This window comes from Galleria mellonella, unplaced genomic scaffold, assembly GCF_026898425.1.
Source record: "Galleria mellonella isolate WM207_F2 unplaced genomic scaffold, CSIRO_AGI_GalMel_v1 utg165, whole genome shotgun sequence".
In the NCBI taxonomy this organism is placed as follows: domain Eukaryota; kingdom Metazoa; phylum Arthropoda; class Insecta; order Lepidoptera; family Pyralidae; genus Galleria; species Galleria mellonella.
In genome coordinates, this window is record NW_026442009.1 from 906,886 (window position 1) to 924,142 (window position 17,257).

Here is a 17,257-nt window from a genome sequence, read left to right on the forward strand (position 1 = left end):
TTATTTTTCTGAAAAATACAAATTGCGTTACTCAAGAAATACTGCTCTTTCATTAAATAAATTCCATATGTAGCTATTGTCCTAAATTTTTCTAGAAGCAATCTCTTACCTCATACAAACAAATTTCTCACAATCGTATGTAATAAATATCTAAATAAATAACAGTAACTAGTTAAATATACGTAATACGAAAACTATTTCTGTTATCTATTGTTTTCACAGTAGACCCAAAAACACTAAAAACATTTATGCACTGTGATTACCACTGCGTGATGTAGGCCGTCAACGCTACCAATTTTCTAATTTATATTATCTATTTTTATTACAACAGATAAGGAGCATGTAGATACGTAGATATTACAGCGTTTGAATAAAATAATTTCTTACGCTTGCTTATGTTTTATCCTATCTGAAATTATAATTAATATAAACGCTCGACCACAAATAATATAACGTTCAACGCTTCATACATATATAGCGGTATACTACCACAAAATAATGTTGGTCTCGTCGAAAACTCACGCACAATCACAACTAATAGATGGGACACGATAAGGTCTCGGCGAGTGCCCCCGATGGCCCTCGTGGATTGAGCATGCCCTCGCGACAATACCCGGCGGAGTCAGCTCTCATTAGCGATAAGAAGTGGCACTCGCCGGCTCGTTACGCAAGACGAGATGCCCCAGACGCTTCATTAATTGCGTATTGTCGTAGCTCCCGAACGATTCGCATCTACTAGATCGTCTAAGTGATCTCACGACGTCCTATTTCCGCCCGTTGCGCGACCAGCTAGATTTTCTTGTATGGTCATCGTTAATAATAATAATATATCGCGAAAATTAATCGGAAGCATCGATGATAGGCGTGCACGTTCTGCCGCCAGGATAAACAGAGATAATCGCAGGGACCGTTATGTTGATTTAGGGCGTCGGTTCCGCCCTATCCCATTGGATTTCGAAACAGTTTGTGTAAATACTACTAAATATATTGTATTCTAGTTTCGAGTGAATATCCGTTGTCTTATACCTATTACAATAAGATTATTATACGAGTATGTATTATACTAATGCGAATAATAATGTCGTCAAGAAGTTGTCTTGATTTGCGTAAATGTTTCTAGCTATGAACGTCCCTGTAATTTAACGCTGCTTGGCGACTTAAATTACTCTGGACAAATTATTGCATAGTTATAATTCACTTTCTACTTAACATAAACCTAACCACCCTACGGGTTTTGCAAGAAAATCTTAAACTATTAAACTCGACCACCTTAGAAGATACAATGTAAAGAAAATAAACTGCCGATATTCGTTATCTGTATCATTCAAATTAAATCAGATAAGGCGAATTCCTAGATCAGGTACAATATGGTTGACGTTAATTGATGAAATGCAGAGTGCTGGCGTCTTTGCAAGCTTCTTATTTATGCGCGCGCAAATCGCGACACAATTTGCATTAGATCTATGTAAAGCGCACACTGCAGCCCTCGTTACCGTGATCTAGAATGTCGTCAACACACTCAGTCGGACCAATCGTCACGACTACCTGCTGGAATGTCGACTTTTTTTACTCATACAAATGAAAATCTATTACCTACCTGTCTCACTCTAAGTTCACACAGCAGCGAATACCATTGTCTTCTGCAGTATTTGTGAAATTATATTTTAGTTTTGTAAACTGCTATAATGTTTATCTTAATGTAATTTTTATTAATATTCGTAATTTATTAATGGCATAGAACTATTATTCTTTTATCTACAATAAAGCTATTTTAGTGGTAGATAAGTTTAGTACTACAGTTTCGAAATAATCACAAAATTTTTGATTAAATTTAAATATTAAACAATGTATTAATTTGGCTTTATTAAAAAAATATTATAATTAACCTGTTAGTTACTAATAATATTCTCTTGAAATTGCGCGTAGAAGCTACTGACAAAACTGTTAACATATTTAGTAGCAAGAACTAACTGTGTATTGCAGATATTTAAACAAGTTTTGTTAAATAATTTAACTGAATATACCTTATTCATATACCTGTTACTGAATGTTTTCCCTGCCTAACAAACAAGAAAGAACACAAATACAATCGAGTGTTTCATCTTCTTCATACAAGGCGTCAATGTAAGTAGCTTAAAATGCAAATAAAATTATGGAAAAGCTGCCGTAAACGACCGCATATCTGTTGCGGCATAAAATAGCGGCACGCGGCAAATGACATTCCACGTTCTCGGCACACCAAAAGGTGCAACGCGGTTCCTATCTAGGTCACACATAGGTTCTCACTAATATAAGTGCTGATTGTAAAGCTGCAGCCTTCCACCGCAAGTAATCCGAGAGACACTCGACGCTGCCAGCTAATTTGCGGATCGTGCGTTTCGGACTGCGGTCACGCGCGTGCCCACCGCAACCGAATTCCGCTACCAAGAAATGCGCCGACTCGTCCACTGCCCGATTATCATGCTACGTCTTTTTTTTAATGAAGCAACTGCCAAACAAAGTTCACTGGTCGCTTAATAGTCTTTTAATATATTATGTACTTATTACGACAGAAATATTCGAGCTACAAGTTAAAAGCATAATCAATTTTAATAGGATTTTATTTATTATTTATTTAATATTATTAAGAAATTCATCTGTTATATTTAATTTAAATTAAAGTTATATAAGGTTACTAGTGTTTTAGTTTCAGCAAGTTGCTCCTCATTGCATTTACACATCGCATTCGTTTCATAATTATATACATTTAATATTAATTGATTCGTTTCATAAGTAAAACAAAATTTGCTATTGTTTTTACTGAATGTACGGCAATGTTACATTTTGAAGAAAAGTATGCTGCTTATATTTAAAAAAAAAATATTTTTTTTAAATATAAGCAGCATACATTTTAGTAAATTTAGTTTTTTTTATGTATATATTATCTATTATGATAGTACAAAATTAGGCTAAATATCTCATCATTGTCTTTTTCATGCAACTTAGAATGGCTAAGAAACTAACGACCCACCAGATGAAAAGTGGTAGTCGTTACCTATAGACATGAATAGTACCATGGGAATAATTGCCATTCCTGATTACTAAGGTGTTATACTTCATTTTCATATCCACAAAAAATATCATACTTTTAAAAGTTTCAAGTTAATATCTTACGATGATACATTTTTTTGTCTTACATTTACATCATTCGATTAATGTGCCGACAATAGTCTCTCCGTGTCAAGCATCATTAATTTATATAGCTCAGAATTTACTCCATCCTAATAATCCAATGAGTACACATTAGAGGCATAATGATATGTTCATCCCAATAATTTAAGGGTACGTTAAGTATAAATTATTTGATTACGTCAAAATTATCACTTTGCGTTTGTGCATCAACATTTAATGAACCCATCAAGACAATTATTCAGATGTATATTTAAGTGGCAGGTGAAGAGAGCTGACGATTATTTCTATCTTCATTTACGTTAGCTGCTCGACTAGCTGCAAAAAAGCAGTCCAAATAATATGTTGGCTACCTAGGTAACGATTGTACCTATATGAGTGAATCGTGAAATTCTACTAGTGGAATAAATTATAAATATACACATTAGCGAAGATATCGTCATAGTCGTAGAATACTGACAGATCTTTATATGTAATCTTTGTCAGATCCGTCAGTATTCTACGACTATAACGTTATGTACTTACGTGTCTTAGAATGACACATCAGCGTAGTATATTTCTATTTTTGCGCAAACTAATTATGTACTTTTAGAATAATAGAAAAACCTGCTATTAGCCTTGATATTTTAAATACTATTCTGTAATTATTAACTGTAAAGCCATTGATTTTTAATAAATAAATACATAAATTAACCTGTCTAATGAATTAAATCTAAAACTGATTAATTCATAACTAAAAAGTCTGTACTGACGAGGGACAGACCTCTTTCCCTCCCAATAGAAAACTTAAAATTTTGATACAAGACATACACGTAAATTTAAAAGTACCGAGTCCACTTTATAGTAAGAGTCAGCGTTGAAAACTACACCAAGAACTGTGTGCTCAGGCCTTTATTAGATTAATACAAAGTGTGCATTGTACTCGATCGATTGATCTATACCAGTCTAGTGTCACAGTGCTAGTTTTTAGCCGGGAACTCGACCGCGATCAGCCGGCATTGTGCGCGTTGACACCCGTGCAGGTTGCATAATGTGTCAGTCGTGGGAGCGCGCGCGCACGCGGTCCGTTATGCGACGCACGCCACGGTACCGTTCCATTAGTGATTTTATTAGACGATTCGCGTGTATCGCCCGTAATCAATTTGAGCACGTTGAAGGCGTTGTACCTCGCTCCACTTGCAGCATATTACAGAATATAAGACTCTTTACAGCCCCGTTCGCCATATATGCTCAGACAGTGCTTCATACTTCCACTGGGTAATATAACCAATGAACAAAATTAGGTTTTCTGCTTTAATCAAGCCGTCTCTACATATTAAATGGCCCGCTATTTGCGTCTGATTAAACCGTTTTGCGCAAAAAAGTCTATTCGTATTACATATTTATTTTGGTTTGTATCGTCGTTTATCACCTTGACCGCGAACCATACAACGGTACTCCATTTCGGAACGATTTATTTCTACGTTTTTTATTAGTTTCGACAAGCAAATAAATGAATTAGTGTACTCAGTACAGTTTCTATTCAAACAGGTCCAAGATACATATTAATTTGGAAAACTAGATCTATTTATACGAAAAAGAAAACTACAAACTGCCTTCTAAACCTAGACCAGATATACTCGTTGTATGTTGTTTACCTACTTTTTGTAACATACTTGCGGAATTGAGATCTTTATGTTCATTTGTTGTTTATGTTAAAAACATTCTGAACAAGTAGGTACATTTTACAACTTAAAATATTTTCTACACACACAAATTGTAATAAACGACGGCATGTGTCTTAAACACATTAGTTTGAAAAAATCAATTTAGAACGTAAAAATGTTCACAACAGTTTATTGCTTTTCGAAGAAAAGCAGCAATTTGAATCACCATTAAATTAATTTGAGGTCTATAAATAATAATAATAATGGTAATGCACGCAATCGATTGCATAAAGAATTGTTAAAATTGGTATAATATTGGCGAGGTAATAGAATACCACAATATAATAGAGGCAAATTTAAAATCACCGACTTTTGAAGTTTTGAAGAAGTATTCGGCAACTCCTGCAGTACAATGATGAATGATGACTTCAAATATGTTTTAGGAAACTAATTTGTACATTATTCAGGCTAATATTATGCTGCAATCTATAAAGCGATAAATTCAGCAGGGGACGGTAAATAACTGAGAACTGAACATTTTTAGATTAACCAAAGAAAAGATAGCTAGGTTCTATGAAATATAAGTGTTTCAAATACAGAAATGACATTTGATAAACAGACATGAAATTCAAAGACCTTCAAACAATGAAGAACTGATGGAACAAATCAATTCACTAATTATGATCTTGAATATAATACATCATATTCAGTTTATTACAAAATCAATCAATATCACAGCGCCACGGGCTCTCATTATTGGATTTATAGATAATTTGTTTCAATTTTAAATTAATTTCAGAACAAGTAGCATAATGAATAAATAACTTTGGGTATATCCCATATCACCATCTAATCCCAAACTGAAAACATCTAATATGGAGACTAAACAAGTAATATAATATACTTAAATTGTTTTTTAATATATATGTATATTTATATTATTATTTGTTTTTTTAATAACGCGGAAATAAAACCGAATCCGAACCAAAGTTATCCAATACTAGAAAAAGGTACATATATATTTTGAAAATTTTTAATTATTTAAGTACATATTGTTGACTTTCACTTTTTACAAACATGTTTGTTTATTACTAATAAAATGTTTACACGAATATGTGTCAAATGCTTACTCATCTTTGTTGTAAATACCATCAGTAAAATGTAGGTTTACAATGTCATATTTGGCGCCAATGGAATCAAGTTTTTAAATATCGCTTAATTTATTACTGTATCAATATTTGGGCATGGTATTCGTAACACTAATGACTCAGACACCATCTACTCCCACGCTTATTGTCTTTTTTGCTCACAGGTAGGGCACATTTGCATAATCATCTCATATCGAATAGATAAGAATCGTTTATTTTTCGACTGTCAATATCGACATATATATTACAATATTGGCTTATAAATGTTATAATATACAGTTAGTATTGAATAAACAGGTACAATTTGTATATTAGCACTGTTAATTTTTACACATTCTTGTTATAAATAAAGCCATTTAATTTAGAATAGAATATTTTTTATTAAAAACAAATCTAATATTTGCATAAAAAGTTATTTCAATAAACGCAAAATCACATAATAAATTTAATGCCAAGTAGCGTTATTTTATTCTTAATGACTATAAAGAATTTAGATTTCACCGCCGCATCTAACGAGGAAGTCGACTAAGTCTCCTGCCAACCGTACGATCTATCGATAAAAAAAGTAAAACACCTGTTAACGGAAGAATTGTCAAAAGGCGCGGGCGCGCGCTCTCGTAGCAGGTTGTTCACCTCGTCGCGACGTAATTAAAATCCTTCATGGAAAGCACGCCTGATGGAATCCATCCTGACCTCGCGCACGACCGCACCGTACCGCCCTTTAAACGTTGCTTTATAAATAGGAGCACTGAGATCGGGGACTCCACCGACCGTGCGATAAAATTGAAGCTAACCCGAGCGAATCTTAATCATTTCACATGTTACAATTTTATTCACAGAGATAACTTTAATTGTATAAGAACTTATTACCTAAGAAAGCTAAATTGTACTGATCTCTATACATATTTTATATGAAAAAATCTCAAGAATTTAGTCATGTCAAAATTTGGAGTGATCTTTTTAAAAATAAACATTTTAATTACAAAATAATAAAATGAAAAAATAAAAAATACACTCAAATTGAGAATCCCTATCTATTTGAACTAGGTTAAAAATAGATTATTAACAAGCAACCGATAAATAATTGCGTATTACGATAAGTTGCTCTTACTGCTGGTAGTATGCGGACACAGTTAATCAGAAAGTTGTATGCTCTTCGATTTTACAAAGTAGTTCCAGTTTTACCAGCTTATGGACACTTCCTGTTTACTGATCATCATGGTGTATCACAGAGTAATAGTAAAGATAATTCAATCCAACGTTAGGAGTTCTTTTTTCTCAGTCCTATTTATTATTATTATTAGAAATAGTAAATACGATAGTGACTCCGAATTGACAGACCCGAAATTTTGGAACTGAATGATACTTGATCAAAGTTTGCTTTTTTGTTTATGACTCAAACTTTCAACATAATAAAATATTTGGATTTAAGCACAAAATATTAAACCTCAGATATGCTTCATTCAATCAGACTGTACTCGTATGTAAAACAATTGTCATCATTAGATTGATATAGACCCACCCATCGAATCCACAAGATGTTCACAGTAAACTCTAGAATGCTAGTCTGCTAGAATAGGGGTGACCAACCGGTCAATCGCGATCGACCGGTCGGTCGCGACTATTAGTCCAGTCGATAGTGACAAGGTAAAAAAAATATTTTGATAATCTAGAGGACGATGCTCTGACGCAATGTTCACACTCATATAAATAAGTAGTTAAGAAAAATTTTGTTCTATGTTTTCCTCTTATTAAAATGAAAAATACTACAATACTACTTATGTAGTATTACATTTACATTCACTATACAATTATTTGTGTACTGAATATAATTGGTAGATCGCACAGGGTTTCGTCAGTAAACAGTAGATCTTGGGTCTAGTCAAGTCGGCCATTCCTGCTCTAGAACATTTCTCAGAAGTAAGGTGCTATATCATACGCCTCGGATATCGTATTAGCTATCTTACCCTTCAAATGGAAGCAATAACGACGCTTTGTTACTGTATAACAAAAATAGGTGCCATCTCGTGGCGAATCACACAATACTTTATACAGTATATTCAATTTATGCGATTTTTTACGAGACTGCCGAAGAAATGAGGACAACGTTTTTCGGATTTTTGTACTTGTAGGTATAAATGGCGCAACATTTATAGTCTAATTGATTTGATGGATTTTAATAAACGGTAGATTCGTCTCAATTATTAGAATAACTACATGAAAATAGTAAAAAATTTATGGCGTACATACTCTATCAAAAACTTTCGAAAATTGTTTTGCTCTAAAAAAGAATCGAATTCATGTGGAAAGTGGACACAGGCTTGTCCAGTTGTAAGTTACCTTTCGTTTTATTAACTTATTACCTCAATTGTCATATAAGATGTTAATCTACAGCTAATTCTGTGGGCATCTAATCGGAAAATCGGAACGCATCCTCGCCTTGGACCTAATAATTACAGATGGCGTGTCACAGACTCTCGAATAGTCACGAACTATCCACTAGTTCTCACGTGACCTTCTTAATTATATTCACGGGATGTCCGCAACGGGGTCAGCTCTTAGTTACATTCTGTTAATATTGCAGAACAAAATCTGTGTGTAATTCTTGAAATATTATCTTAATTATATATATACCACATTAACATATTCATTACGTTTCACTTTATATTATTCGTTTCAAAAAACACAAAAATAAATAGAAAACACACGTGATTTGCTAATTATACAATCTGAATTTCATGTATTTTTATTGAGTTATTGTTTCGAAAAAGTCTCACCGCTCAGTGCAATAAAATTAACCAAAATACATGCAAAATGATGTTCAAAGTTGACTCACGTATGGCATTAAGAAACGCTCCAGTGATTAGAACAAGTTTAACAAAGAATGAAAACATTATAACGACATACACGAGGCAATTAATTAAGACGGATTCATGAGAAAAATATAAAGTGCTTTACTTATTGATGGATCACTGCTATTGTGTTTTAATTGACATAAAAGATGAACAATATTTTTAGAATATATTTCTTACCGAAATGCAAGTATCTGAGGCGATTCGCTTTTTAAGGGTTTAGCTTCAGGGTAGTTGGTATTTTTTTTATTTGTATTTAAATGTTATATAAAAATATTTCTATGATTACAAGCATAAGATTATGCCACATATCTATTTATATTATTTGTTAACGGCACACACACACATAAACGATTAATCATATTTAATAAAAATTGCCATTAATAACCACATTTTGGCTTTTCATTTTGACTTAAATAAATTTTAATTGTTTAAAAAGATCTCACTTTTATCTTAATATTTTAAATTGTATTAATTTCTTTTACGCTCGCGGCTGCGCACCACAGTAAGATGACAATGTTACTTAATTTAAATAAAATCTACGGTTCCAATTTAGTAAATATAGGGCTACAGTTGAACCAAATAATAAACAAAGTTCTCCAGTTTTACTAGTTAATAGACAACTATAATGACTACAAATTCATTATTACATTTTATTTTTTCCAAATTTCCTTTGATTTAATAAAATCGACTGATCGTTTGTCGAAATTCGATGTGATTGTCCGGAAACAATCAAAACCAATAATCCGACAAATCTGTCTCCAACCGCTTGTCGCCGTCGAAGAATCTAATTTAATATTATATTTTATTGCGAGTGAGCAAGTTTATTCAACCATAGCTTTTTATTATGTGACAATGACCCGACAATCATATTTTCTTCTTTTTATGTTAATACATACGCCATAACTTTAAAGAATTGCAAATAGAATAATGTAAAATAAGTATAATACATAGGATTTCTCTGCTTTTTATCGTTTCTTGACAGTAAGATTTGCTCCTTTATGCAGTTAAATGTTTTTGTTGCGATTTCACTTTTTTCAATATTTCCAACATTTATAATTTAATTCTGAAATAAATTGCTTTACATAATTCAATGTATTCATTTTTTATCGCACATAACTGTATGGGATCCGTGAAATTAAATATAAGATTTCTAGCCTGTTTTTTTATAATGGTTTATATCAATTTCCTAATACGCTCACGACTATAATCTCTAATGGATAGTCAGAGCCATTTATCAACTATTACCGTTGTATATAACTTAATATTCGACGTGCCCACATTTCTTCGAGCATATTAGAATCCAAAGCAGCTGAGGACGTGCCTAATAGGGGTGGGTAATGTATAGCAATATCTATATATATATATATATATATATATATATATATATATATATATATATATATATATATATATATATTATTTACTATGTCTGTATACTGAATCAGTAACAAATCTGGTAAAATCCAAAGAATAATATTGGGTAACGGACCTTTAACATATTCAAAAATAGATATCCGACTGTTATGGGCGATTTTAAGTCAGTCAAAGGAACCCAATATATAGATATCGAACCGATATCTATATTACCCGTGCTTAGTGCCTAATGTCATCACTCGAATTAATAATAGATAGTATACCAATAAGGATATAACATTATTTTGTCAAATCTTTATAAATTACAATTTGATCATTATTATCCGTAGAGAATTATAAGTGCAACAAATAAATCCTCATCGTCGCTATCAACCTTTATAAGTAGGTACATAGTGACCCCCGACCCTGAATCGTGCTCGAAATCGTTCGTTAGACCTTACCGGCCCACGAAAGCTACCAGTTGTTCTATTTGCAATTGCCAGCCTAGATAACTAGCTATCTAAGTCTTTAATAAGGTTTCGTTCTCGTGGGAAAAGTTTTTCACCTTGATTTCGTTTTCACCAATGTAATTATCCACATTACTTTTTTCCAATTTATATTTTTGAGCTATTTTGCACAAAATATTTTTAATATATGCAAATTATAAAAGTACTAGTGACCGTGTGGTCCCGGCATAGAATAGGCCACCTCTTATCCTGTCTTAAAACATTTCCAAAAACTAGCAAAATCCCCTAAAGGGGAGGCTTATCTTCAGCAGTGGACATTTAAAGGCTGAAGTCTGTTCAATAAAGGACTATAAATATCTGACATGATGATGATACAGAGGGATGTACAAAAAAATCCTATTTTCGGCAATAAAAAATTTTAAAATATATAATAATAATCATTATTAAATTATAATTATTGTTTAAGAAAGAGATGACAAACGTAGCATTTTTTCTACAAATAAATTAATGTCATCAGACTTTAGAATAAATTAATTTTCAGATGAATCCTAAGTTTCCGTAAAAGGCGGTCGCCTTTTTTTGCATTTCAACGACTGATAATGGGCTTCTAGATAGATTCCGGTTCCTTGAGCCATGTTTCTATTAACAGAACATGCTGCCTGTAGTCGATAGATAAATGTTAGATGTGTTCTTAATAAATCTAAAATAAATTATCCTTTTCGATGTCAATATGTATGATATTCTATTTATTTTATGAACACACTCATTTTCTAATAAAAATTACCAAATCGAAAAATCGCATTAAATCTTTCATTGGAATAAAACACCTTTGTAATAGTTATTTTAGTAAATTTAAACTCATCTCCCTTTTTATAGACTTCATTCTTGATTAGTTGGTAACTTATTTCTAATATACTATTAAATAGTAATATAATTTATGACCGATAACGAAATAATTGAAAATCCATAAATTCGAATTCAATACGTACTTGTTCAGTACGTAAGTTTTATGACAGGTCCTTAATATCTCACTGCACTTTTATGAGATATAATATTTTTTGTATAGTGCAGAAATATTTCCTTATTTCCCAGACTGCGCCTTTTAATATTTTCATTTAATTGCCTTTCTATTATTAAGTTCACAACACACGCCTTCTATAAGCGTTGTTAAGTTCCCGTTGAAGTCTTTTGTATGGGACGAATATTACACTCGCCTGTCACTTTATTTATACATACTTTTATATTAGTTATATTTTTCATTATTATATATATTATATTTGATGTAATTTATAGCTGAAAGCCTATTTTTTTGTTAAAACAACCTGCCAATTTTTTTCTTATTTCAGTTTTTATAACATGGTCTCACGCCCATATTTTTATCTAATGTTATGCCATAGATATTATTCATTATATACATATTCTTTATTAATTATTTTTTCGCAGTTATCTCATTATATTCTTCTTTATGTTGGACTTTCTAAAGGCCAAGTGTGTTATTTTTATCATAGTATTAATATTTTGACTCGTTTATGAGTTTTTCATGATGTAATTAAACATCTCTATAAAAACTGAACAGTTTAATTCAAAGAAATAACATAATATTAACAAATAAGGATTAGTTATTACAAAGACACCAAACGAAGCGGCTCTAAATATAGCGCAGTGGTATTATTGCTACACGTATGGGCACCGGAGCTTATCATTTTATACACGATCGAAGACAAGTGCTCTGCTAAGTAAAAACCTCAATGTGTTAACGGTACATCATACGCCCGCAATGTCCTACTCTTTTTGTTCTCAATATTATTTTATCATCATAACATTTAATATTTTACATCGCCTACATCCCTCAATTATCCTTTTTTAAAGCATTTTTGGTTTATAATTCCCCTCGGGTGGTCGCGCTTGAATGTTTACGATATTATGCATAATTTTGAATGTCAAGTGCGTTTGAACGCGACATGAAAAATACGCACATGAAATTGCATTTTTATTGAAATTACGAATAAATTGTTCAATATTCAGCGATTATGTTAATGTCTTTTGAAAATTTACATTTACCACTTTTATGGAAATGCTGCGTAAAGGTTTAATTAATTTTATTATAAATTAATATAAATAGGAAAAATATGCTAATTTAGTAAGTAACTGTTGGCAACTATTGGTTTTAATTACATGATAAATACTGAAATTAATACCTTGCATTCTGATAAGAGCACCTCAACCAATCTACTATAAAATATTTAATAAACCATTTTATTACCTAGAATGCCCTCTAGTATCCTCAACTAGATTTCAGCCTCGGAAAAAGTAATCAAAACAGCGTCGTGATTTATTTAAAAAAAAAATATTATATATTGTCCTTTATAAATTTCCTTTACGAAACGTTAACATTTATTTTTTTATCATCGATCCGTTTATCATAAATTCTGTTATCGTCAATCAGTACATACCTCTAAGGGATCACGATATTTCTGGGAACGTATTGTGTGTGCGTCACGTGATTATATAGTTCAAACAAAATCAACACCCAGTTCATGAACTTTTCACTGTTCGTATGTCACAGGCGTCGCACAGTCCGAAGTGACGCGAGGTGGTGATAGCGATGGTCGCGAGCCTAGTGTCGCGGCCACTCTCGTCGAGACACTGAACTTGCTAGAGTGCGCCCCAACGGTTATAACATAACACGTCTGACGTAACCTTAACCTTGCAAGAAGAAGAGGAACGAGCCGCCGAAGGACGGAGAGAGAGGGCAATACCCCAGAGAGAAAGGGAGAGATGGCGCTGCCGGACGCGGACGTCGCGCCGCTTGCGCTTGCGCCGGACCAACCGCGGACGCACCCGCCCGCCACATACGTCGATATGCTTTTCCCATACAATGCCATTCAAATCTCACATATTTTTTGTTTAGCTCCTTTTTCTTTGGTTTTGTGTGCAACAATATATTAAAATGAAACGTTCCTTTCACTTGCATTTATAATAAAGAAGTGTGTAGACGATGCTATTTTTTTTTATATTTGTCCTGAAAGTTTTAAATGTCTATGTTAAAAATAACTTTCTTTTTTATTTTGCTCTTATTACCTTAAATGCGTATACAGATGCTGTTATTTCCCATGAGAATTTATAAATTGATTTTAGAAAATATTTATACTCACAGCAAGTAAATAATTGTACAATTAGTGTAATGTTTATCTTCATGCTAGATAACTTACGGAGTAAGCGGATAGGACTGACTGTCAAAAGACTATCCTTACATACAGCTCTTGCTTCATTTATTTTATATTTTATCTAATGCATACGTGCTCGTTCCGGATGATCTTTACTTTCTACAGATGTACATGCTAATTACAATCAGAGAACATAAGAATTAGTAGTAATAATTGGAAATATAAGTTGACTAAAAAACTAAAATTTCATCCCAACCATCTGGACGAGTGGCGGTTCTCCACCGTGCGTTTTTTAAGGCACTTTCTTCCACGCACAACCAATCTTTGGATTTAACTTCCAGCAGCAGTATTTTCAAACAGATACGACAACATAACCTTCAAGAAAAGAGCATATTCCTTTTTAAAAGACCGACAGCACACCTGCAATGCCTTAAGTGTTATGGGTGATCATGGGCGGCGGTAGTCACTTACCACCAGGTGAGCCGCATGCTCGTTTGCCGCCTGTGTTGTAAAAAAAAATTACTTATTTTATGCACAAATACCTTTTTGTGCATATACAAAATAAGTGAAGGTTTGAAGGATGGGATATGCCAGTGAATTTACAGGGTACGGGGAAATAACACCTGAGTCAAAATTATTTTACACATTTAGTGTAAAATAATTTTGTATGCACATTCACTAATAAATTCTAGGGCTTTTTATTGTATCAAATGAAATTATTACATACATAAATAATTATAAAAATATGTCACGCAGATCAACGTGAGGTCTTACTTTTTACTTAAAATTACCACGTTCCGCAATGTGACCCGCATCACGCATTCGAACACGATATCTGGTACCCATTCATGACACGCCATATCTCACACTACTTCGGAAATTTTGTCTGAATGAATTTCGGGTTAACCCTGTTCCATCTGACACGTACGGCCCTTGCTTGATATGCTGCTTGCTTGAGCTTTCTTTAATCGACTTATATAGTTGTTTTCATTAGCCGATACTGATGATTGCTACTCCGATCCATACTGATATAAACCTAGCGTCTCTCAAGGTCATATGCCACTATTATGATCAAAGATCTTCAGTGACATTCACTTTTTCCGATTATCATAATATGATTTGTATTCCCAATGCTCACACTACTAGATGCTGGCTACACAAATCCTAATTTCTGAAAATAAAAACTGTAGCTAAGATTTCCAACTGAAAACAAGTAAACTGAATTAAACTCCGAAAGCCTCCACATTATACATCCATTGTATCATAAATATATTCTCCATAATTTGATATTTATTAATCAATTACCTTAGATTATAGATATTAGAATGTCTCCATACAAATGCTTCGAGAAAAGCGTGACACTTTTTACAATATTGCGTGATAAATAGTTATCGAGTATTTCCTTTATAACTTCTACATTTATTTTGTTTTATATTTTTGCATCTTTTTAATGTGTAGACTTGTTTTAATTATTAAATAATCAAATATAAATACGCCAAGGTACATTGTGTGCGTAAATATAAAGAACACTAATTAAAGAAAGCGAATCAGCTAATTTGACAATTAGCTGACAAAAAGTTCACTCGTTTTGAGACTTGAGACTCTATCTTTATAATCTAAGTTAATTACATATATTACATTTTTATATTATTTATCTATCTATCTATAAAAAGGTATACGAATAAATACATGTTCCATATAGTCACGTAGATTACGTTTAATGAGTTGCCATAGATTTATTTCAATCAAATTTCACAAAAACGCTGATACTTAATATTATACTTTTATATATTATTAAAAGCTATAAATACCGTTATACAATTGGACATCAAGGAACAGGCGAAGACTGAGCATTTACTTATCGTTTAATTTTTCTCCAAACTTAATCCCAAGAACTCACTCAATCTAATGTGACAGTCATCGAAAAAAATATAAACAGTCTCTGTTCAGTCCATCGTTTTAAATTATTATTATCTGTCATTTCCATCGTAATTACTAACAATGCAAATAAAAATACTATTCAAATGATATATAGGACAAATAGTATTGAGTCAAATAGTATTGACTTTGCCTGTGACCCTCACTTTCTAGGGTCACAAGGACACGCTTAATTATTCACTATTTAACGTATTCCTTTAGTTTCAAAGCGAATACTAATGGCGCTTTCACTTGCATATTATTAGGATGTAGATCCGTCATTGATAGCAAGAGGATGTCTTCATTAGTGCAATCTATCCATCTTAGTTTCACATCAATTAATCTTGTCAATTGATTACATCATAGAAGAATGTTCTCAAGACCGTCCAACTATAGTACCTATATTATGTTTCCCATCATATTTCCGTGCTGCCTATTATGCCTCGGGTTACGATGCTTCTCATTCATTTATTGGCTTGCGATATATATCGTATTGTTTATAATCATCTACAATTATGAAATTGTGTCTGATAATCAGTGTTTCCGCAATTTCTTCTAATAATTTATATTACATTCACGTATAAGTATATTGTTCGTGAAGATTGAGACATATAATAGGTTATAGCATCGTATTTCAGGGTTATAATCTATGCTTTTGTTATTTGATCATAAAATGAATAACAGATATGAAGTGCTTATTGAATGCACTATAGTTCTGTTGTAATATTTATTTATTCATGTACTGTATATACATTAAAAGTAACTAGGATATAAAAAGATATATATTCTATTTTTCTTTTTGTGTAATTTACTTTTGCTTAAATTTAAATAAGAATAACACATTTACGCTGAAAAGTAAAAAATACAAAGTAATAATAACAGTAAATACTATTTTTTGTTATCTCCAAATATTAATGTAATTTTTTTTTTTAAATTACGTTTTTTCAATGTAATGTTGTCTACGGATACATACTTAGGGAGTATCATGGACGAAAAAATATACTCTGTTATGTCCATAGTACTCATGTCTGTAGTCGACAGTTACCACTTTCAATCAGGTGGACCGTCGACTTGTTTACCATTCTAAGTTGCATAAACATCGGCAGCAGAAAGGAGAAGACTCATTATTTTTTAATCTAACAGAATTTAACAGAACTATTTAAGACGTCACATTACTTTGGATATTTACTATCATAATTTAAGTACAACTGACTTATACATACTTTACTAAAATTTCTTTTCCCTAATAGAAGAAATAAAATAACAATACAAATGTAACTATTCTCATTTACGATCTCTCATTTTCCGTGTGAGAGCAGTAATGAGATAAAATATAAATAGCTTTATTTGCGGATCCGTTCGTAGTGGCATTAATAGCAGGCGCGGATATTAAGTCTTACATCATGTTAGACATGGCTGTTGAACAGAACTAGTGCTAATGTTTTACACTACCCGAGATTTTATTGTCTTAATATTTCTCTGCTGTGACGTTAGATATTAGCTTCTTACCGATGAAATTACCGTGAACTGGTTAAT

General features: G+C 32.3%; 3 protein-coding genes across 4 annotated transcripts in view; 2 read left to right on the plus strand and 1 right to left on the minus strand.

The window, feature by feature from the left end:
• LOC113518823 (uncharacterized) overlaps positions 1-13,259 on the minus strand; it is a 66,000-nt gene extending 52,741 nt beyond the window's left edge. Inside the window, exon 1 of the mRNA XM_026903821.3 lies at positions 13,091-13,259. The gene's annotated coding sequence lies outside the window, so the exon portion shown is untranslated. The remainder of the gene's footprint in view (positions 1-13,090) is intronic.
• The window catches only part of LOC113519028 (uncharacterized), a 404,087-nt gene that overhangs the window by 164,987 nt on the left and 221,843 nt on the right, over positions 1-17,257 (plus strand). The gene's annotated exons all lie outside the window — the stretch shown is intronic.
• The window catches only part of LOC113519027 (autophagy-related protein 16-1), a 223,749-nt gene that overhangs the window by 84,785 nt on the left and 121,707 nt on the right, over positions 1-17,257 (plus strand). The window lies entirely within an intron of this gene.